The sequence below is a fragment of the Micropterus salmoides genome, unplaced genomic scaffold (assembly GCF_014851395.1).
Source record: "Micropterus salmoides isolate LMB-PRFRI ecotype aquatic unplaced genomic scaffold, ASM1485139v1 Ms_hic_scaffold_5, whole genome shotgun sequence".
Taxonomy (NCBI): Eukaryota; Metazoa; Chordata; class Actinopteri; order Centrarchiformes; family Centrarchidae; genus Micropterus; species Micropterus salmoides.
The window spans coordinates 11,695,581-11,719,318 of record NW_024044237.1 but is presented as its reverse complement, the minus strand read 5'-3'; the positions used below and the strand labels follow the sequence as shown (position 1 = coordinate 11,719,318).

The 23,738-nt window shown below is 40.8% G+C and overlaps 1 protein-coding gene across 1 annotated transcript in view; it reads left to right on the top strand.

The window, feature by feature from the left end:
• Positions 1-277: 277 nt before the first annotated feature.
• Positions 278-23,738, top strand: part of LOC119889342 (teneurin-2) — a 72,435-nt gene continuing 48,974 nt past the window's right edge. The window contains exon 1 of the mRNA XM_038700271.1: positions 278-703. The gene's annotated coding sequence lies outside the window, so the exon portion shown is untranslated. The remainder of the gene's footprint in view (positions 704-23,738) is intronic.

The following is a 23,738-nucleotide window of genomic DNA, read 5'->3' as shown; positions in this document are numbered from 1 at the left end:
TCATACAACGGGACATATTTTGTTTCTTATATAATGATTTCCAGTTAAGGACACGCTCTGTAAAGATTGCTCTCGGCATATATTCCATTCGGGATTTTAATTGTTTAACGCCTTTCACTGCTGATCCCTTCATGTCATCTTGTAGGGATGCAGCTGCAGCAAACAGCGCACAGTGGATTACTCTCCACATGCGCTGATAATGACCATTGACTTGGCTTAGCCGTGAACGCGCGCTCCGCGAGCCTCGGTCATTCCTTCATACTATGTGTGGATGGTCGCTCCCTTGGTGCTGCCGCGCGCAGCTTTAACCGATCGGCCGTCGCTCACGTTCAGAGCATGCCCGCTGCTCCTGAGGTCTGAAGAGAATCCACAGAAGACGCGCCGTTTGCGCACAGCTGCGTTCGTCCGGTTTCGGTCCATCTTCTCCAGTCAGCACTGTTCCCCATAACGACCATCACCGCGGAATGGATTGCTCCGTTTGATTCCCTGATTTGGGCATATAGCCTGTCCTCTACATTAGCCCACCCGACCTCAGTGCTCTCATCTCACGCTGTATGTTGCCGCTTGTCGGGATAGACGGGGCAAAGAAAAGTATGCAATAAACAAGTGTCAAGTAGCTTCGGGCTGTTCGATTGGAGGGAAGGAAAAGTTCAAGTTGAAGGAGGAGGATTATGCAGTGAGTGCCGCGCATAGCAGGAAACAGGTACGTGATATTAAAATGTATCCCTATGCATGCGCGCTCATGTTGTTTACGCACCAGCTTCTGTGACCAGAAACTGCACATGTGTGTGTACGCAATCAGTTCTTGTGACAAGTAGGACGGGGAGGGCAGCGCAGAGCGATGACATTGAGGTGCCTTTTGTCGGAATAACATTAGTGGTTCTTGGGTGAGAATGCACTTGACAGGCATTGGTCACACAGGGCTCACCTCGAGTGTCTCTCTGCGGTGTCGTTTATGTGTCATTTTGTCCAGCAGTCTGGTTATTACTTCCTGGGAAGCGATGACCTTATACGAATGGCAATGGAGTTTGTGGTGTGAGAGGTTTGCGCACAGCACATCTGCACGGCATGCCGATACAAACGTCATGATAGCTCATGATACAAAAACACACACGTATCCTGGCTTCTTTTCTTTAACGTGTCAAGGTGGCGGGGGTTAGACCTGTAGTGATGAGGGGCAGGAGCACAGCCGACCTTTAGTTCCTGTCAGACGCGTTTACCGCAGCGCAGCGTCCTCAGCTCATCGCTCTCCCTATGCGTGATAAAGTGAGTTTGTCCTTCGTAAAAGATGCTTTCACCACATCATGACAAAGATGGAGTTGCTAGTGGGCTTTAATTGGCTGCTTGACCTGTCATTACTGCGTGCCTCCTCTCCTCTGGACTGTCAGAGCTGCTGTGGCTTGGATGTCAGGAGTTAACACTTTAGCCTATATATGTTTTTTCATTCTTTGTTTTCATTAATATTTCACCCACTTGCTTACATGCTGCCATATATTGGATTCAATATAATGCATGGCATTATGCTTTGTGGAGGGCTAAATCAGAGGTCCAGGCAGTGTAGGTGCATGTGTGTTGTGCTGAATTTTAATATCTTGCCTCTGCTGCCATGCACTGTGTTTTTTGGTGACACAGAGGGGCTGAAAGCCACAGCCCAGCTGGCTCCCCTCCGGCTGCAGAGAGGACCATAACACTGCAGGATTCACTCAGGAACGAATATTCATTGGGCATGAGTGTGACTCTTAGTTAAGGGTTTAATGCGTGTGATCACTGTAAGGTTGCATTAGAAAAACTTTTGGAGTCAGTTGTGTATCAAGTAAGGGTGTCAAGGGATAAGGCCCACACACCAGCTGTTGAGCCCAGAACCTGCCAATCATCAGCACCTTATGACATAAAAACACAGATACACAGATGCCACACAGATCTTGATGATGAGGTGCCCTGCTGCGATTCACACTTCAATCTAACTGGTACAGTTTCTCTCTGTGGCCCTTCTATCTCCTCCTCCACCTTTAGCTCTCTTCAAGCCTGCCTGCATCTGTGTGATCTCTCACACTCTTTGATCCCTCTCCCACTTTCCACTCCTCCGTCTTGAGCTTTTGACAGGGGCATATAATCAAAATGAAAAAGCAAAGCCCTCAGATTGGCGTGTGATCATTCCTGACACACATTCAAGCACATGCATGTGGAAACAAGTGCACAGTGTGTACTTTAGCTCGGTCTGTTTTACTCACACGGACACAAGTACATACACTCAACTGCCATCCATCTTCAGTCCTTAACCTGCCAGGCATAATCATTATGACCGGTGTGTTCGGTTTGTGTGCGTGCATATGTGTGGCAAGTCACAGTCTTAAGTGCTAATAGGAGCTCACACTGGACGGCAGCAGGCCGTGTCAACCACAATCTCCAGACAAGCCCTCAGGGTGTCCCATTTGGCATGGCTACACAGACATACAGACAACACAAACAGGCCTGAGAGGTTTAGGCTTCACTCAGAGGTCTGAGCACTAGGGGTTCTCTGAGTCCATGTCCTTGTTGGACCTTCACAACTATTCAACAAGATTAACTCTGTGCATGTAACCATGGAGATACACGTAGACTGACTTTTACTCAACTTACTTATGTGCATGCTGTATATTTCGTCAATTCACATGTGAATATAATGAGAAACTCTCTTTCTGTTAATCCATCTCTTTCCCTCCCTTCCTCTATATAGGTTACGTATTCATACATACATTTTACTGCAACACCTGTGAGGCATGGAAATAGGAGCATCAATCTTCATTAGACTGAAACAAGGCTGGCCCTGTTGAATAAATGACCATCATTGAGTGTTTATGTGTGTGTGTGCGTGTGTGTGTGTGTGTGTGTGTGTGTGTGTGTTTGACTGTGTGCATGCGCGTGCATGAGGGCTTCTGTTGAACCCTGTAGCCCGCTCTGACCCAGCTGACAGATGACTGCAGTGATTTCCAGGGTTCAGCAGATTAGTGGATTAAAGACTGGAGGCTTCACACAATAACCCTAATGCGTGCGCACAGTTGCCAACCGACACACAACACGCGCATAAAACAAACACGTGCTTTTGGGGCTGTGGGACTGTTCAGAGGTCAGTGATATCCATTGTGACCCCTCTGCCGTGTGTTGCCATGCGTTGTGTAGATAGGACTGTCCACATTCACACATACAAACATATGGAAACAGCATTAGAAACCCTCCAGAGTTCAATTTAGCTAATGCCATTTTCACACTACAGGCGCGATTTGTATTGGTATAGAGAGCCCAGTTGGTACATTTTGTCCTTCCCAACCAATTCAGTACCCGCTCACTGTTAGATAATGAACCAGCATAGTGGGCTGAATGTTTGTGACTAGGCCAATGTAATTTTGTTACCCATTTAGAGCCAAAAGTCCCTTTCAAACACAAAATAGGCACCATTGTGTTCATTGTTTTAAATTCTGTCAATGATACCTACATTGCAGCATGTTAACTGATGTCACAACAAAACGCTGCATGTACAGTATGTCTCTCAAGTATAATTACCTGAGAGGCTGTAAAGTGGCCCTTATTACAAGGCTTTGTGTTGACTGGTTTGGTTTTGGAAACACTATTTGCTGCACGGTGGTAAAATGTTTCATTTAGCTGGACATTTTAACAGGGTTTGAAACACACTGTTGCCACTGACAGTGACAACTGTAACAACATTAGGTAGTTTTAAATACCTTAAATCCATCAGGTTTCAAGTTTAGATTTTTATTTTTCCACAAAGATGCTAGAGAGGAGAGAAGCAAGCAATTATCCCCAGCAGATCCACACACCTGCGGTTGAAAACCCCTTTTCGTTTGTTTTTAAGCCATTTTCACAAGCAGGTCTATGAATGGTTCAGAGCTAAATAGAGGTGAGAGCATGATTGTTATTTAATCAGGTGAAGTCATTTTTGAAATATAGCAAACACTGCTGTTGTACGGCACATTAGACCCTAGAATCTTATCATTTGGGACAGAACAGGATAGGTGGTAATGGAAGCAGAAACAACCTCTTGTCACTAATGATTAACTAAGAACACTGACCTTTAGAGAGAGGAGAGGTGGGAGAAAATGACGGTCTTTGTGACAGAATATGGAGAGGGTGTGATATTGTTGTTGTAATTGTCAGCATGTGCAGGCAAATAGAAAATACTAGCTAAGCTCTATTATAGGCTGCTCTGTCCGTCCTACCACCCTCTCAGCTATTTCACAAGCTCATGGCTTTTTTGAGCCAGAAATACAATCAACTCAGTGTCATAAATCCAGATCCAGAAAAAAAACTGCTGCAGGAATGGTTTCATTCCTATTATGCCGCACTGGTTTGGCCACCTGGAGAGCATTTCTTGGGTGGCATGAGATACAACATTGTCAGAAAGGCTTTAATAGAAAAGGCCCAACTCGGATTCCCCCATCATTTCTACTGCATCTAACCAGTTGTGCGCTGCCCTCCACATTTCCCTGCTCTGGCTGTCTAGTCCCCAATTTGATCCATTCATGTTCCTTTGCTCTCACTGCTTCATAATTCAACATTTTAACTTTCAATATTAGTTGTATTCCTTCGGGGATCAGTATATGTAGGAATAGCATGCTGTGGTTTTTTGAGAGGCTAAAATTATAAAGACTTGCTGATGAAGGAGCAAATTAATTGCAGTAATTGATTAATTGGTGGGTAGATGATTGGAAACCACAGAGTCTAAAAAAAGGGTTGACATCTCCCTCAGCTCCCCGAAGAAATATTTTAAGGCTTGGGTTATGCTAAAAGTAAAACTAAAGCAAAATTTAACCTTTTTTATTAAGTGATTACAAGGTTGAATTGATTCAGTTTTAGTTTACCTGCGACATATCGCATCCACAGTTTCCAAAACTGTAAATGAACAACATTTTCTTTTATGATAGCATCAGCTACCCTCCATTATAATCGTGTTTACATGACTTTGAGAATCCATCCATCCATCGTCAACTGCTTATCCTGCATACAGGGTTGCGGGGGGCTGGAGCCAATCCAGCACCCTGGACAGTTCGCCACTCCATCGCCGGGCTGACTCTGAGATTCACCCCATTAAATTTAACCAACACAATTAGTCAGAGTCATAATTGTGCTGTATCATATCTTATCACAATTATAATACATTAAGAATTAAAAATCAGATTTCACTTTGGCCGTTTGGGGAAATGGACATGGCTGCCCCCCTGAAATATTGTGTTTTTGTAAGTATAGAGAAGTTGATGTGGTTACTTTGTGGCAGCTTATAGGTTGTACATCAAGGATCTAAAGTGTAACGCTCTGTAACTAAAATAGAGCTGTTCCAATAAAAAGATATCAAGGATCTTTTTATTGGAACATTGATTATCAAAATTGTCTCAAAGACTGATATTAGAAGTGACATTAGCCGGAGAGACCCTAACTTAATGTGAAAACAATTTTGGATACATTATAGTCTGACATTTTGTGAAGTTACTGGTTGTGTGTCCTAATGCGTTCCTAAATTTGGCTCCAGCCAATTCATGTTGTGTGGTTATCTGCAATAATTCTTAGACTAGCGTGAATCTGAATATCATAAGCTAATTTTATCCACCTTTACATACTCTTTGTGACCTTAATAGTCTGTATTTTTCTTTCAAGGGGCTGTAGCAAGCTCAGACCACGGAGCACTGTGTGTATGCATGTGTGTGGCGTGTGACACCCGGCATTAGCTGTGCTTTAGAGAAAGTGACGCTTGTAGAGAACAGCCTTCATCTTGGATTACCATGCCCATGGATCCTGTGGGTTTTTGTGTTGGAAGAGATGGCAGAGTAGGATGATATTCACTACATCTGTCTGACAGCTGACCGACTGGTTTTAACTCATCTTCCTCACATGCTCAGGGAGCTCTGTTGAGAGCGTCCCGGTTAAATTTAAGTTGAGCAAAAGTGAAGCCTCTAACTCATGTGCCTACTTGCACATGCAGTCGTGGATAACGGCTAGTACTAAGACATTTAGCATAGAAAACTCTATGTAAGGCCATATGTAACTTTTCAGTGGATAATTTAGGTGAAATTGATCATTAAGTTAGTCAGTTAAAATGACACCTGCTGCACAGTATATGAAAACATCGTTGACCCCATTTGAAAGTCATTTTATTGAAGATGCAAAAGCAAACAAAATGCCCGTTGAGCCTATTCAGGCCTCAATGAATCAAACTAAATGCTCTGGCTGACTTTGCAGAGCTAAAGCTACAGAAAGAAAACCAAGATCAGTTGGCCCTGCAGTGCAAGGTTTTCTTTTTAAACTTTCCATCAGTGTGCAGAGGCGCGTAGCCTCCAATACAAATTACAAATTCTCCTGCTGCTTCTTCTCTCTGTCTGTGTTTTAGGAAATGCAGTGAAAAGTGGACATGTCCTCTTCTCCCTTAAGAGGAAGTTGTGGCCAGTTGAGTTATGGTCAAACAGACTGCCTAGTCATTGCTTAGACCTACAGACCCAGTCAAGACCTGACCCCTTTGCTGCTTCGTACAGGAAGTGTAGTTAGGGCAACATCACTGATGATGCTTATGGATCTTTTGTGCCAGTGAACTGCCCCGGCCTTTTGCTTTTCTAAGTACTCTGCTGTACTCCTAAAAAGTCTAGGGCATATAAGTTAAGAAACACATCCAAGCACACGTGCGTAATACGCGCACACACAGACACACTAGCAATTTCACTTAGGAATTACTGTGGTTTCTCCATTTGCTGTACTCGAACTCCCCTACTCTTGATTTGTAGGATCATTCACTTCCATGCCTTTAACAGCCAATGGCAAAACCCCAAACTCTCTGCAGCAGCCAATGAATTCAGAAAATGTAGTGTACCTTCCACCTCTCTATTGCTTATCCACTCTCTTTCTGTCTGTCTTTCTTTCTAAGCAGACATGCCGAGTTACAGTCTAAAATGGCCTTGTGAAGGAGGACGGGAGTTAAGATGGCATCCCTAGAGACTTTTCAGAGAAGTAATTTAATAAACTGTGATATTTTCCTACTGCACAAGGGAAGGGGAATAGGCTCAGAAATGTAATGACACTAGGCTGTTGAATTTTTAATATTACAGAATCAATTTCCTGTACTTGAACATAACCAAGGAAGACTCTTTCTCTACTACCTGAGTTGCAAAATGCACAATATAGCATTGACTTCCGGCTAGCTTCTTTTTCCCACTGAAATCCGAGTGGGGAGGTCTAAAGGTCTGATCTAAACATTTGTTCAACAGCATCTCTTGGCTCCCTGCGACCCTTGAACATTTGAGTAGCACCTGGGAATATAGGTTGACCAAAGGCTCTGCTTAGAAAGTGGAATGGTTGCTACTTCAGAAGAATAGATGTATGCCCTTGTACATTAATAAAACTATGAAGACAATTTACAGTCAGGCTGAATTGAATGTGCAAATCAAGATTTGAGAGGGTGAAGATACAGATTTATGAGTGCAGAATCATTTGGGTGTAAAATTGTACTTTCATGTGCACTTCAAACTGTGCTCTCCAGATGTTCTGGCATATTTGGAGCTACAGGTTCTGGCAAGCATGCTTACAAAAAGACACTTTATCTGGCTTTTATTTAAAAATGATATCTTCAGCCACACAAAGACAAAACTGACCACGTTTGGATGAGGTTGAGATGACACTTAGGCAGGTTCATTATTGTGAGCAAGGTTCAGGTGTAATGAAGAACTTTCGGAGACTGATGTAGACTTAACATAGAATGATTTCTTGAGCCCGGCCAAGGAGATACAGTGCCAGCATACAACATGTGAACACATCGAATGCCACACCAAATCTGAAGGATAACATTGTTTGGTCTGTTTTACGTTTCTGTCTTCCCCCTACTTCCTGTAGTTTTCCTATTAGGTCATCTTTAGCTAGCCTTAGCCTAAAACTACAAATCTATCTAATGTTTAGATTCCAATGCTACATCATATTGGAATCTATTACTATCCATCCTATTACTATCCAAGTCCAACTTACTATTGTAAGTTGTAAACATTCTTGTCAGACTCAACCAGAAAACACCGATATCTGCTAGCCTGATGCCTGAGCTACTGGCCCTACCTTATCAGTCTATGCATGAGGGACACAGCTAGAGCTGGAAGGTCAGTGAACACACACTTGTGGGGTCAACTAATGACTCCAAGCAAAACCTGTCTTACCTTTCCCTGTTACATCAATTAAGCCACCTAAGAAATATCCATTACAGTTATTACGATTGATAAGGATTTTTGATTATATCAGTATTTGTCACAATAATTAAAATGTATATAACAATCAAATCATTGCTTTTCTAAGCAGTGTGTGTTCCATTGATATGCTTTATTTAGGTTTTATTTACCGAAAACATAAATTTGTACCACCATATTCTGACGAGAGGAACATATCATGATTCTCAATAAACAGTAATATTGAATTTCATCCTCCAATATGTTTAGGCCAAATCAAATGGATAAAATCTTCATGTTGGACAATTTTACAACATGAAATTTACATACAGTGCCAACATTAAATGCCAATTTACTTTGTCCTTTAATTTGCAAGTTGGAATGTAAGGGTGTGTGAGACATGTAGAGCACCTGCCTTTATACAAGAGACTGGTGTCCTGTAATAGACCAATAATTAGTGATCTAACCTTAACTGTACTTAACCTGAGTTTTGCAAAATCATCCAATGTCAATGTCATGTCTGTTAAAATTGTTGAATTTTACAATATTCAGTTTACATGCCAGGGATACAAACTTTTAGGACAGTGTGACCAAGCAATTTGTACAATGCCTAGCAATCACTTCTTGCTCTAATCTAGTGGCAGAATTATACTTATGAGCTCAAAACATCCATTACACCTACAGTTTTGTCCTGGTTTCCTCTCAAATCTTGATTTACAGAATAATCCCCATTAATTGTTTTTTTTTCTGTCAAAGTATTTGTCTTTTATTTAATTCTGTCAGTGGTTTTGTCATTAACAGGCTTCCATACATTTAATTCGACTGGACTCTGGTATTTCATAATTAGCTCTGTTTCCTACCTTTCATGCTTCTGTCAAGGCTGTTGGCTGTTTGTTTACTGCAGATATGCAATGACACTTCTTTTACCCTGACTCCACCAGTAAGTGTGGCAGAGAGAGAAAGAGAGAGAGAGAGAGAGAGAGAGAGAGAGAGAGGTCAGGTGATGATTTATGACCGCGATGCTGCATTCCAGCACAGGATGATTAATCTCTTCTGGGAACACTTCACGAGTACAAGTTTAACCTACCTCGGCCTTGCACACGCATGCACGCACACGCCAGGGCGAACACAAAAACACAAACACACACACTCGTAAGCACACGCGCACTCTGCATGCCTGACAAGCAGGACATAAACGCAGGGGCAGAGTGCATCTAGGTGCTTTTGTATGCAATTCATGTGCAACTACCCCCCCATCCCCCAAACACACCCACACTTGCACAACCCCACCCCAACATAGATCCATCCCCTCTTTTCGTCTCTGCCTCTTTTGTTCATTCTCTCTCTTTTCGCTCTCCTCACTGACCTCAGTGGTGCAGTCTCTCACATTCACCCCTCTCCTCTTACGCCTCATACATTCATCACAAACAGTCACAGATGCCCACACTCACACACTGAGAAAGGGAGGGAGAGAAAGAGTGAGAGAGCCTCTGTATAAGGCCATTTGGCTCCAGTACCAGTGAGCATAAGGCTATAGGATTAGTGCTGCTAGGTGCTAAAAGCTTCAATGTCTTAATAAGCACAGAGAAAGACAGGGACTGGCCATATCAGTGTGAGACAGCTGTGTGTCTCTGTGTGTGCTCATAAGTGTGCATATTCAGGTGCTCTCCACAGGTCTACTCTTTGGCAGTACTGGGCCAGCACATTGAGAGGATAAGTGTAAATACCACAGGCTGCATCTGAATCTCTATTACTTGAGCGCACTTCAACGAATCATTCCACAGTTGTAGTCATTGAAACACAGGGGGTGGTTGAACTCATCTTTATTGTAATGAAGTCATTTATTGTAATGGAGAGCATTTACAGTCAACTGTAGCTTAGAATCCTACTCTTTTGTCATTACCACTTCCCCTGTCTCTTTACTGCGCCTCCGCTCTCTCTTTCTTAGCATTTCTCTCCATCTCTAGTGACCAGCTGTAGCCTGTGGACACAGTGACCTTCTCTCTCTTGAGAGTAGGATTTTTGTTATAGGAATAGGAATTGCAGTGATTGCAACTTTTTTATAAACATGGTGTTATTATGGTAACATGGTGCAATTAAATGTTTTTTTCTCATATCCTCTGTCATATAAAGTATGATTCATCAGTGAGAGAAAAAAGAAAGAAATATCTAGTAACCACAAAAGATAACATGATAGATGACATACATTATAACCAGGTATAATACCTTTAAAAACAGTAAGTAAGTTTGTTTTTAAATATGTAATTTTATGAGTCAGTCAACTTTGTTTGAGATACATGCTTATGATAACATTTGCAGCCTAGGCTACATCACCATGAACACCTCATTTAGAATGTTTATGTTTATACACTGCTTGAGCAGTCACTTTGACAGCAATACAAAGAGAGAGCAACAGGTGTGTCTCTTTACAGTGCAGCCAAACAAACACATTTTAATAAAGAAATCAGTTAAAGTCCATTCCTTCCTGCAATATTTTAAACAGATCTGTGGTCAGAAAATGCAGACATTTTGATTACATATTTTTACAAAAGATTGCTGTCAGCACTAACTTCAGTCACAAATACGTTGTGTTTCCTGTGGCTGCAATCAAAGCCACCACAATTGGATGTTTTTAATTTGACATAGCACCAGTAGGAAATGTTGGGTTTGTATTAGCAGTAACTTAATACAGCTCTGATAAGGGTGTGGAACGGTGAACAGCTGAGCTGATATTATCGAGATAAAAAACAAACTGTAATGTTGGATTACATTCATGCATCATTTTCTGTGAATCTCTTGTGCATGGAAAGGTGATCTGAATCAAATCCGGAAATGGCGGACCCCGCCACCACTACGCAAAACAACTAATTATTACAGAATGAAATACATTCAATTATTGCTGAAAAAATGCCAAACACAAATCTTAAGGATTATAACAAAAAATAATCTAAATTCGTTTCAGGAACGTATTCACAATCAGTCCCTGATGGGAAAATCACATGAAGTCATTAATACACTTAAAACCACACACAATATTTACAGGAACAGAACGAAGTGTACATGCATCTATCCCTACTGTTGCATACTGCAATTGAATGGCCACCAGCTGCCACTAGATTGCAACCGATTTCATTAACTAATGGTTATCCTTATCCATATGTTTAAAATACCAAGCATTTAAACATACATTTAATCATCTCTACTATAATGACACAAAAAGTACACGTTACACTAGGGCTGGGCAATAAAACAATAATAATAATTATCACAATATAATTTTAATAAAGGAAAGTTTAATGATTTGACATTTATTGTGATAATTATTGATATCGAATGATATGAAATGTTTCCATCATGATAAAATTTTTGGCCACATCGCCCAGCCCTACGTTACGCCCTGCCTCTATTCCTACAATTCCCACAGGGGACTTTTGCTTTAATATGAGAAAATATTATATTACTTCCTGTTTAGATATATTAGATAATTAATTGTCTGACTAAACGGAATAATTGGCTTTTAAGTACTATACTTCTCTCTCACATAGCTCATGACAAAGAGATAGCAGTGGATGATGAATACCAGTTGGCGAAAGAAAAGGAAAGCTCAGTAAGTCATATCTAACTTAAACATACACATGCTTGTGTGCATGTAGCTCCATCTCTTTGGGTGCGAATTCTTTATCTGCCAATTCATAACATAGGCAATGTCCATTATCAAATGTGAGGATTGGGGAGAGAAAAAGAATACTGTATGGGGGAGAGAGAATGGGAGAGAGAGTAATGTAATCCTTTGTGAAAGTGCCATCATATCACCCAACCCCACTCAATCTCCTCACTAGCTACAGAATAGATGAATGTCCTGGACGATTCTAATCTCATCACACACACACGCGCACACACACACACACACACATGCACACACATTATACACACATGTAGACACATACACAAAAGCACACACAGAAAGTGACTTGTTTACTCCATTCATATTTGATGTTTACAAAGAGATGGTGAATAATAATAACATGAGCGGATGTCGCAATGTGATTGTGCTTGAACATGCCCTCTGAGATGTGTGTGTGTGTGTGTGTGTGTGTGTGTGTGTGTGTGTTAATTTGTGTTGTTGTGTGTGCGAATTTACTCGAGTTATATTTACAACGTCTAGTCAGAACATCCCTACTTAAGGTTAATTCCTCAGCTTCTAATTGTGACCAGGTGTAGTCCCGCCTTAAGATTTCTTTCTGTTTGTGCAAGTGGACCCCTGGGGAAGGGCCCCTAGTGTGATGTGACGTCGTGGAAAATAAGGCCATGTCACATCACTGTGTGTGTGTGTGTGTGTGTGTGTGTGTGTGGATGTGTGTGTTTATCTAGCCAGAGTGGTCCAGACACTAGATGTCTTCTAGTCCACTCCACTATCTTCTTTGCACTGCTATCACTCCACATTGATTTAAGAATGTGTCTGTAATTGAGGAGGGAGGTCTGATAAGGACTGAGGACGGTTTGGGGAACTATATATTTGATTCATACTGTGAAGTTATCGGGATCGTTCATGTTTGAATTGTTCATTTTGAAGCATGATGCATTTCATATTCACATTGAGGATTTACCTTTTGTTTGATTAAAGATTTATTCATAGACATTTTTATAGCTTGTTTGACTTTGACTTAAGACACCACGCTGATTTAATTAATATGTGTTTCAGATGACCCTAAAGATACTGATCAAGGATTGAATTAGCATCCTTAAGGACACCAATTGGAATAAAACATGAAACAAACTGATTTACTGCTATACTCCTTTTAAAGTGATGCAGGATAGTTTGCATATCCCATAGTTTTATTTAAATATCATCAACATATATAAACAAATGTAATTCATATGTTCAAAAAGTGACTGATTGGGCAATCTGTCACAGCAGTTGGAATAATGATGTTGTTAACTTTTTGCAGTATCAATTGATTATGTCAATTGACTTGAAACCAGCTATGTTGCAGCCAAATCAGATGCTTAATAAACAATTATAAGTCCTGCTGTTACCTGCAAGACAGCAGTGGAAACCTATTCCTTTTCTCAACTAATTTAGAATCCGGAAACATAAACATGGTAATGTTAGCCCTCTCATATAATCAAATCCTCAATGTTATTTTTATTGTAAATCCAAACAGGTTTGGATGCATGAAGTCACATGTCACAGCTAACTCAATTTAAAAGCTTTGTAATAATAAGAGCAAAATTGGTTTGAAACCAGAAATGATTGGTTTAAATTTTTAGATTCCAACTAATATGGTGTGAAAAATGAAATTCCATAGGTTTATACCAGTGTAACCACCCCTTAACCTTACCATGCTTACAACAGCTTCTTTTTTAGTACAAGTCTGCTGAATTTAGCCAATACAAGCACACCTATTGGCATATTTTGAGAAAAAACATTATTATATATTATTGCATTATATATTATTTTAATATCAACGTTCAAAATGAGAAATAGACTGCATTACGTTAGTTCTGACTGAGTCCTACCACTCAACTGCTTTGACAGCAGACCACAGCTAGATGATTTACTAAATTGGAAATTAGAAATTTGCCTAAAACTGAAGTCACTTCAAATATCATCTGGTGTAAGGTGAGCATAAGATATGTGAAAAGGCTTAAGTGCAATTTTGGTATAAAAATCAGGCCTTTGCCTCTAACTACTCAGACTACATCTTAGAGCAAACATTCACATCCTGTGCTATTTTCATGGATTTAGTTTGGGAAGGTGCAACGACATAATCACTTAAACTGCCTTCATGTTTATTATGTCTGCCGGTATTTCATTTTCCTCAACATGGATTTTATAACCCAAAAAAAAAAGCTAAATCCAGAGAGAGTTTGAAGCAGAATTGGAATAGACATTAAATCAGGAGTAGCATGGATGGTGGGATCATGTGGATTCACTGGACAAAGAAGATAATAACATCCATCAAAGAGCTCTCCTTTCTAGATACCTGAAGTCACATCAGTCTGTTCCCAACATTCTCCTCTTTCTATCAATGTATCTCCAAAAGTACATAATATAATAATCTTCTCAAGTGGCATTTTGGATGTTTGTCTGTGGCTGTAATGAATATTATTAAGGGGAATCTGAAAATGTCACATAAGAAAGCATCAATATTTGTATTGCAAAAATCACATTTTTATCTACATAATTGAAACAAGCGCCTTGATCGTGCTGAACATCAATTCCTAAAAATGTTTCTGTCAGTGTGTACCAATATCACACTGTGGACAGTATGCACACATTCTATGATTTCTGTAGCACACCCACGTGCTGTCAGATAGATGATGTCAAAAACTGTTAATATCACTCACTACTTGATTTTTTTATCAGACAAAATGTTTTATTTACTGTCATGCACACATCTGTTTTGAGGGTAAATCCAGTATAGTGATATGCCTGTACATTTTCATCGTTATGAACAACATTACATTTGTCTCCTGAGTTTTCAATATTGAATCTGCTTCTATACTGCTATAACCAAATCAATATTTTTGTCACCAAAGCAGCCTGCCAGAGCGAAACAGTTTTATCAATTCATCTGAGTCAAATGTATGTGGGGAAGGAAGAAAAATAAAATTAATCAAAAATATGTGAACAAAGAGGATAAGGCAGTGTCAGTCTTCTTGTGCGATGTTGTTGCTGATGAGTTTAACTCTGGCTTATGACCTGTGTTGCCTTGCCTCTCCTTTCTGTCTCATCTGTTAATTTCATCTCTAATCAAAACATGCACTATAAAATATGAATACTAAACAATAACCGTAAAAAAGAAGAATCAGTGGAAAAATTATTTGACTGCATTCAAGACATGTTTTTGTTCCACTGCAAGGATTACGGCAGGGCTTTTAAACTGTTAGATTCCCGCTGCTTTTTAATATCTTGTGTGATCTATTTGTGTCCTAAGCTGCTAATAGCTAGAGGGAATCAGGGGAACACAGCAGGGGTGGTGTTTGGATAATGGATTGGTTATTTTATGTTTCTCCCCCAAAAAGAGATAGGATTGGGAATTTATCTTTCCCTCCTTCCTATATTCATCACTTTTGTCTCAGTTTTGTTTTACTCCAGAACAGAAGCTTGTTTGGAGTGGTAGTGCTAAAAAAACTCTGGCATGTGCTCTGCTGGTGTTACCCAGCTCAAGCCAAGACACAGTAGAATGTATATGGTAATGACTGAAATGCAGTGTAGGATGGAATTTCAGGACCCTGCACTCACCACTGGCAAGTGGATATCACACCGGGTAAGCTGAACTTGAGGAACACTAGCCCAGTGGGTGAGAGTGATTTTTGAGAGTAGCAAAACCATATTCTCCATTTCACAGTCACAGCACTGGCACAGCTGTGATAACAATGTGCCCTAAACCCGACTTACGTTCTTATTTATTCAGCGTGCCCCACAGTTGCCTGACGATTATTCTGAGGAGAAGTAATTGCTAACAATGTTCGAGCACACATTCCCTTCCCTTTACCGCCGCTCTGGCTCGTCTTCGGCAGCTGATAGACATAATCGCATGTTTAGAGATGGGTGAGAGAGAGCTATTTTCAAAATGTCTTCCTGACAACTCGGAACAATTTTGGAAGTTTTCAGGACAATCAGCCCGCTAATTAGTGATAAACTATGACAAGGCAAAACAAGTTAATGGCTGTTTTCGTGGAGTGCAAAATGGGTTTTCTTCATGCAGTTCCCCATGACGAGAAGGAAAAAGTAACTGGCATACAACTGCTCCGCGCAATTACAATTCTTGATCATCTCTAGGGACCAAACAAGTCTCCATTACAAATACTAAAAGCAGTAATGTTGGGTGATGTTGCATAAATGTTTTAGAATCGCAGTGCTTCTTATGGGCTTGGCCAAGCCACAGTGGACCAATTTATCCGGCTTTATAATGGCATCTCTAATGCTCCAGTCTACATGAAAATAAACAAGTCTGTAAAAAGGAATATTAAATGCACTGTATTATTGTTTATTCCCAAAGAAACAAATTGATCTTTTTATGACATTCAGTCTATAAAGCAAGGCGGTAGCTATTTTACAGCAGTTACCATAAACAAACTAGTGAGCCAAGTTTTATTGCCTTACATTTCAGCATTGTGGACAGACCTTTTAAACTGATCCGACTGGCTACACCTGGTCTGAATGTGGGTGTGTGCAGGTAAGGTCTGCATGTGTGTTTGTATGTGAGGGAGATTGTGTGAGGTCCCTGCCGTAGCTGTGAAGTGCGGCTGATTCCCTGATCCAGCAGGTTAAGGAGGGCTTTGGCTCTGTGCTGCTGACCCATCTGGACTGTTTGCCGGGTTTCAGCCTCATCCCTGGACTACAGTTGGAGCTCTGGAAGCTCATATCCACTGCCTTTGCTCAATTCAGACCTTTGCCAATACAGCTGTCACAAAATTTAAATGGCCATTGACCCATTATACCTCTGAAGATTTTGCGGGACTCGATGTGTATGTGACTGTAATCCTCTGGCAGATGTGGTTCTCAGCTCAGTCATATCAACACACAGACAGATATAGAAAACAGACGGATAACTCAAATCATTTTTCCATATTTCTCTATGCTGCTATAACGCTGATCCTTTTCAATCTGTTGTTGGTGACTTTACCTCCTGTCCAAATATCGTATCTCCTCTGTTTTTCTGCCCATCTTATCCCGGAGCTCAAGCTTGATGTGACCTCCTACACACATTGCGAGAGCCAAAGAGGATCAGCACTCAGATCCACTCAGATTACCACCTTATTTGTCACTCTCTCTCTCTCTCCCTCTCTCTCTCTCTCTTTTTCTTTCCTGTCCACCAAGCAATGAATGGCTACTCCATCCAGAAGTTACATTTGGACAAGGACAAATAGTACAACAGGCACACACACAGTCAGACACCGCTGCGGGCTGGGTAGCATTTGAGGGGCAGGATAATGTCAGCTGACCAAGGCCTTAGTGGCTCCCAGTCATCCATGGCTGCCAACTTCACTAACATCAGCTCCACTCCACAGTAATAGGACAAAGGCAGCCTGCTTTTTTTCCTGCAGCTTTTAATAGGGCAGCTCGTCAGTGTGTGTGTGTACGTGTGTGTGTGTGAGTGAATCAGAGAGAGAAGAAAGAGAAGAGGAGGAGTGTAGAGTGCATCAATGGGACTTTGTGTTTTTTTGTGACTTGAAGGGAATCACCAGCAGGTCGCACGACAGTAGAAGTAAGGGGCTTCAAAGATCACAGAAACCTGGTGCTGGTTGTATAGCCTGGCAACACATTTTACCACTATATGTATAGGTGTGTGTGTGTGTGTGTGTGTGTGTGTGTGTGTGTGTGTGTGTGTGTATATATATATATATATATATAATCAGTCAATATCAATATTTATCAAAATATAAAGTCACTATTTCTGTCGAGCACAACATTGCCCTAAAGGGGAACTGCTCAGATTTTACCCATCAAAGTCTATTCACAGGTCTTGGGGAGTACTGCAAATGAGTCTGATCAATTGCCTCAAGTGATGTCACTTAAAACTTGAAAATGAAAAAAAATCTGGGAGTATGGAGTTAGAAAGAAGTAAACTTACCAAACCTCTGTAGCCCGCAGCTCATTTCTCCTTAAGGCTAGAGGCTCAAGGCTACATTACCTGCTATAACACTTTTGAATCTCCAACTGTAATAAAGTTGGTGGTCAAGCATTGTGGGTAATATAGGAGCCAGGTTTTGATGACAAAGAAGAATGCATGAATGACAATATCTCTCGTTTATGCTGCATTGACGCTTTTTAAAACCTGTCTGATGAATAGCAGTGTTATAGAAGCGCTAAAGTGCTATAGTACTCTTTTGGGCTTAAAATTTCCCAGTATATGATTCAGAACCTGAAAATGTCCAGTAATAGTGTGAGCTACAGTCACAATATTTATATATTGTTATAGTTTAGTAATATTTATTAAGTATACAAAAAAAACATAAATCTTCAGTCCTGTCAGTCCTTATAATTATGTTGAAAAGTTTAAAGTTTGGGAACATATCTAGGGTCAGTTATGCTCAGCAGTTAATATCACAAATTTTCAGCACTTCCAATCAGCACAAGCGTGTGTAGAGTGTTAGTGGGGATGGGTCTAATTATGGGTGAGAGTGCAAGCACTCTGTAAATTATGGTGATGGTTCAAGTGGTTAACTTAGTTTGTGTTATTTGTTGGCAGTATGACCTGTCTGTCTAATCTCTGACTATAAGTAATATTAGCCTAGCCCCATTTGGGACTGTCTCATACACTGCGTAACTAAACAGGCTTTAAGTAGCCAAAGTATTTCCACACCACAGACGTCTTTTTTACAAGTAAGGTTGTTTTTGAACTGCTCTCGCTTTCTGTGTAGACAGAAAAAAAGTTATCCTCTAAGCGAGTGCTTGTCTCTCCCATCTAACTACTAACTTCAAATACCAAAGTAACAGCATATGGTGTGATTAAGGGGCTGTCCGTTCCTACAGGTTCGCCATATGATTCGTTACATGTTTGTCTCTGGGTTGGGACTGGGTTATTAGTATAATGTCAAGAAATATAAGTTATCGACAGCATGTGTTCATGTTCTTTATTTACATCCGTTCGTGTGTGTTTGTGGTCGTCCCTACAGTGTGCTTATGTTCCTTCGTCTCAGGCGAAATACTTCAAATATACACCTCTCGTTTTTCCCTCTTCTTCCCTCCAGGTATTCCTGCTGTCACTGCAGATCATACCCCTGCCATCCCACACACATACATACAGAGACATTTATCTCAAAACAGCATGCTTTCACAAAAATACATTGCGATTTGTGTAGCGGCACACACAGTTATGCAGTATATGAGAATTTGACATACTGGTTGAACTGTTGGGCTTGGGAGATGCTGCATTTGAAAGTACCTGTGATAGACACATATACAGACGCACACACACTAAAAATCGCACTGCGTTCACTTGTGTCCATTGTTACTTAACTTCCAGTCATCCTCCCACACACGCACAGCAGCAGAGCAGCCAGCCTCTTGACACCGTTCCATTTAGCCCACACTCCTGCCGGAGGATTCCGCTAATAACTCACATAGCCTGAATACAGCCATAGCGTGGAACAATTACTTTCAAGAAGAAACAGAGGAATCAGGGGAAATGAGAGAAAGTGTAACCTTGAGAGAGGATAACATTTTTTAACATCAGCCCCCCCCCTTCCCGTGCTGAGAGTGGTGTAGCGAAAAGAAATCAGACTTTGTTAATGAATCTCTCAGCTGAACAGAAGTTGCATTACAGAACATACTCATCACTATTCAAGGCCTCATCCCCTGTCTGCAGGCCAGAGAAACAGGCTGGAAAAGAAAACAGAAAAAAATAAACACTCCCAATGTGTCAGAAATCGAACTGCTCTCCCGATAGAACAAAAATTACCTGAAGCGACTTGGGATGTTTAAGAAACACACACACCCCATCTATTTCCCATCATACACATCATTTTCTTGTAGTGGTTATACAACATAACAAGACAGTGGCTATTGATCGCATATAACTAGAAAATTAGCCCTACAGCAAAGCTCAATGGATTTTAGACTGATATTTGGCGATGAATGACAAGGAAAGACTATAGAGTTTACATGCTGTATTGGTGGGGTAGGTTTCCTTACTGTCCATTATTTTTCTTCTGTATTCCAAAGACATGCCAATTAGGTGAACTCCCCTTAGATTTGGATTGAAACATGTTTGTCTGTCTCTATGGTCTGTCTATGTAAGGCCTGCAGTGGACTGTTAAACAGTCTCCCTGTGTTCTCCTGTGAGGGTAGACTGAATTAAGGTTTCTGGCATGTGCATCATTATAAAAGGGAAACAGACACAGTAGTAGTTTGGATTTATTTGTTTGCTGGTGTGTGTGGTTTGTATTCCTCTTGGATAACACATTTATTGGGAAGTAGATATATTGACAGTGCTGCAACAAGCTTTATATTTAATTAGAAAAAATACAGGAAGGTTTATTATCAATATCACATCCTCAGAATTATAAGAACCATTTGTTTCTGTAATCAAAATTTTATGTCAGTAATATTGAATATAATGCATAGTGCCTATTATAATGCAGCTATGGTGCAATGAGATGATGCATTTTGAATGAAGGCAGATTTGTTTTTCATGACTGAAAATTGTCTTTCTTGCTCATACAAACTTAATGTTATCAATACTGCTTTTGGCGTTGCTTTCTCTGGCTTCACATATAATCCAGTTGAATATGACCAACCCAAGCACGTTTTCGTGAGTATGTCGAAAGGCTTTCTGGGAAATATAGGAAATCACTAACTGACGCAAAAGCCGATTGAGAATTTTTGTGGCAAATTGCCACATTTAATCACAAAATAACTTGTTGAATGCTGAACATCACAGAATGATAAAAGTAGCTGAGGAATATCATTTATTTAATTTGTCCTTTTTAGTAATTCTGTCTGTTTCATTTACTTGTTTACTGCTCTGGTGCCCTCACTTAACGGTATTGCAGTGTTGAGTTCAGCTTATTCTGCTACCCCAATTAAGGGCATTGTTTTGTCATGCTGTAATGAAGACGAAGCTGAATTGTTTTTGCTCAGCAAATAATAATTCTGAACCAAATTCCAACATTATTGTGATGTAAGAAGTAAAGAAATACCAGTAAGCATTGAGACAAGTACAGACAAATATGTAATGACCCATATTAGTCAAATACCATGTCTATTAAAATGCATTATGTATTATGGTGTTTATGTCACAATTGTGGTGCAAAAAGTCATATTTGCTGTGTTTTCTTGAAGAACTCCAACATAGAGTACAATAAATAAATTCAACATACTGTAGATAATCAATCTGGGACCAACGGCTTTCAGTCTTTCCAATTATGAACTTCGGTGGTGGGCCTGCTCCTTGCTCACCCATACATTTGGATGATGATGAAATTGCAAATATTTATTACTTAGAAATGATTTCACATTCACAGGTTACGTTCCCCTCAGTGGAGTATAACTGAAAATGTGAGGAATTTCTCTATAACATTAAATATTGACAACTTAATGAACCACAAAGTAAAAAAGAAGAATTTTTAGGTATTATTTATTAATAGTTTAACAGCTAATTTCATTTTGCTTCATCAGGCTAGGTGTGATTCCTGCTTGACTGACAGTGACAAACCACACAACTGTCACCGGGTTTGGATTAAAATTTTGTTGTATTCTGATTGGTTCACAGAAACAAGTGACATCACATTCTTCCAGTTGAGCCCTGGCCACTTCAAAATAGTGAGAAAAGCTGTTCAAACTGGCCGAAAATGTTGTGTTCACGTAGAACCAGATTACTGATAATCTGAAGCTGGTTGAGGAAATAGATTTTCAGGGCCTTTAGCATATTGGTTAGATCTTGGGTCTCTGATTTGTGAAAGACATTATGTGAAGGGTAATTTTATTTCAGATTCAAACTTCAGAAGTCAGTGTAGAACTAAAGATTTTAGAGGTACATGTAAAGTGAATAGAATATGTGGGCCAAGTCCAAAAATATCAAAGTTTTGTGTCAGAAGTTTTGTGTGGAATTGACATTTCCACTCAGTTACTCAGAAAAATAAGAGCATTGATTCATAGGCGAAAGCTGAGCGGCTTCTCAGCTGCATGGATGTAGGGTGATATGTGTGAAAATACATTTATGTGTGCGTGTATACATGTATGTGTATGCCGGTTTTCTTCTGCGGTTGACTGTGGTCGAGTGGATAGAGCTCATTTGAGAAGACGCGATTTGAAGAGCGATCAGGGAATTCCTCCCAACATCATGCTCCTATAAATCATCTCTTTAATCAGCCTGAAACTCCCTCTCAGCGCACAGCTGACAAACACACATACACAGACACACAACGTTACAATGCAAAAAAAAGAAAAAGGAGAAAAAAAAGCCCGCTGCAGGCTGACAGAGTGTGACGGCGTCACATAGCGGGGTAAACGAAGAGCGAACCAAAGATAAAGGTAGAGTGACTGAGTGAAGGAAATGTAAGGGAGAGACAGAGTAGAAGAGACATGGTTCACCCAGGTTGGCAGAGTCGGTGCTGAGCCGAGCAGTGCCAGGCTGGTAATTGGATCGGAGAGTCTTTGGGGAGGAGAATAGACACTTGATGGGGGGGGGGGGGGTGAGGACTCTAGATTGCTAAAATCCCTGTCTCCTGAGCCTATCAGCCAAGAGGAGCTATCTATGGACTATGTTACACACGGATTTAGTTGATAGAATTCAACACAGAGTCTAAACAAGACCCAAACCTAATCATCATCCAACCACTAACCTAGATCCTCTTGTGGCAAAAAGAGCTTTTTCTATTTAAATATATAAGGTCTTTGCTGTAAGGCATTTTAATCTGATGTACATAGAAATGAAATATCTGTACACTATAGCGGAATCTATATTAATAACATCACTCCTCTCTCGCTGATGCTCAGCGTGAATGAGAGCGACAGAGGGAGATAGAAAGAGATAGAGTTGTCCGATAGTTGTATTACAGTAATACCTTGGTTTAATGGATGTCTGGTTTGGAATAAGGCTGCACTCAGTCCAATTGAGATTGTGTTGCGGTGGAAGGATGAGGTGCGCCCCCTCATAAATCCTCTCCTAGATGAGATTGGGGTTCAGAACGAGGGACAGTAAGAAAGACAGAATGATGCACACAAATCCAGCTGAGGATTTTGCTTGTGTCTGTGTGTGTTTGTGGGGATGGTGAATCCCACATATGGGCCCTGTTAATCCTCCAGTCAGGCCTGGTGCTGTCTGTGACACATACTTACCCACACATACACAGAGCTAATGTTTCTTGCTCTTGATGCAGCTCTTTGGAGGACGATATTATTTGTTCTCTCTTGCTTGTCCCTCTACTGTAGCTCTATTTCACATACTCCTCTTTTTTTTGGCAAATACACACACATGGTGCAATACAATGACACTGTCTGGTCCTATTTTCTGGAGGTAGATGGACTGCATGCTAGAGAAGGAAGATGAGAGGAGAGAAGTCAGAGGGAGAAGGAAACAGCTGGAGGTCGAAAAGGTCACCCAGCCAGTGGTCCTGCTATAAATTATAAAACTACTGTTGGATGCTTAGATTCAGCTCGTGGTGGAATAAGGAACAAGGGGACCAAGAGGTGTTGAGAAAGGAGACAGCATAAGGAAGGAAGAAAAGGTGTTAAGGACAGGAGACTAGTCAGAGTGGAAACGAGAGCTGAGAGGAGATGACAGGGAAGAAGGCAGCACAGAAAAGAGAAGGAGGCAAAGGCAGTCATCTCGAGCAGAGGCTGATGGTTTTATTGGGTTCTTTAGGGGCCTGCGGGAGAGGGGAAGGGTCAGGTTGCCCATGTGTAAACAGCAGATGTGAAAAGCCGGCTGCACACCCCGGCCTCCAGCGAGCTGCACAAGGACTCGTCATGTGTTGCTGCTCCTGAAACCCTCGCCCATCTGCTGTTGCTTTAGCCCCACAAGCTAAAGTCCTGTAAAGACATTGACAGTGACAGCTACCTCGAGCCTTTAGGATTCAGGTGCGATTAAAACAAGTGTC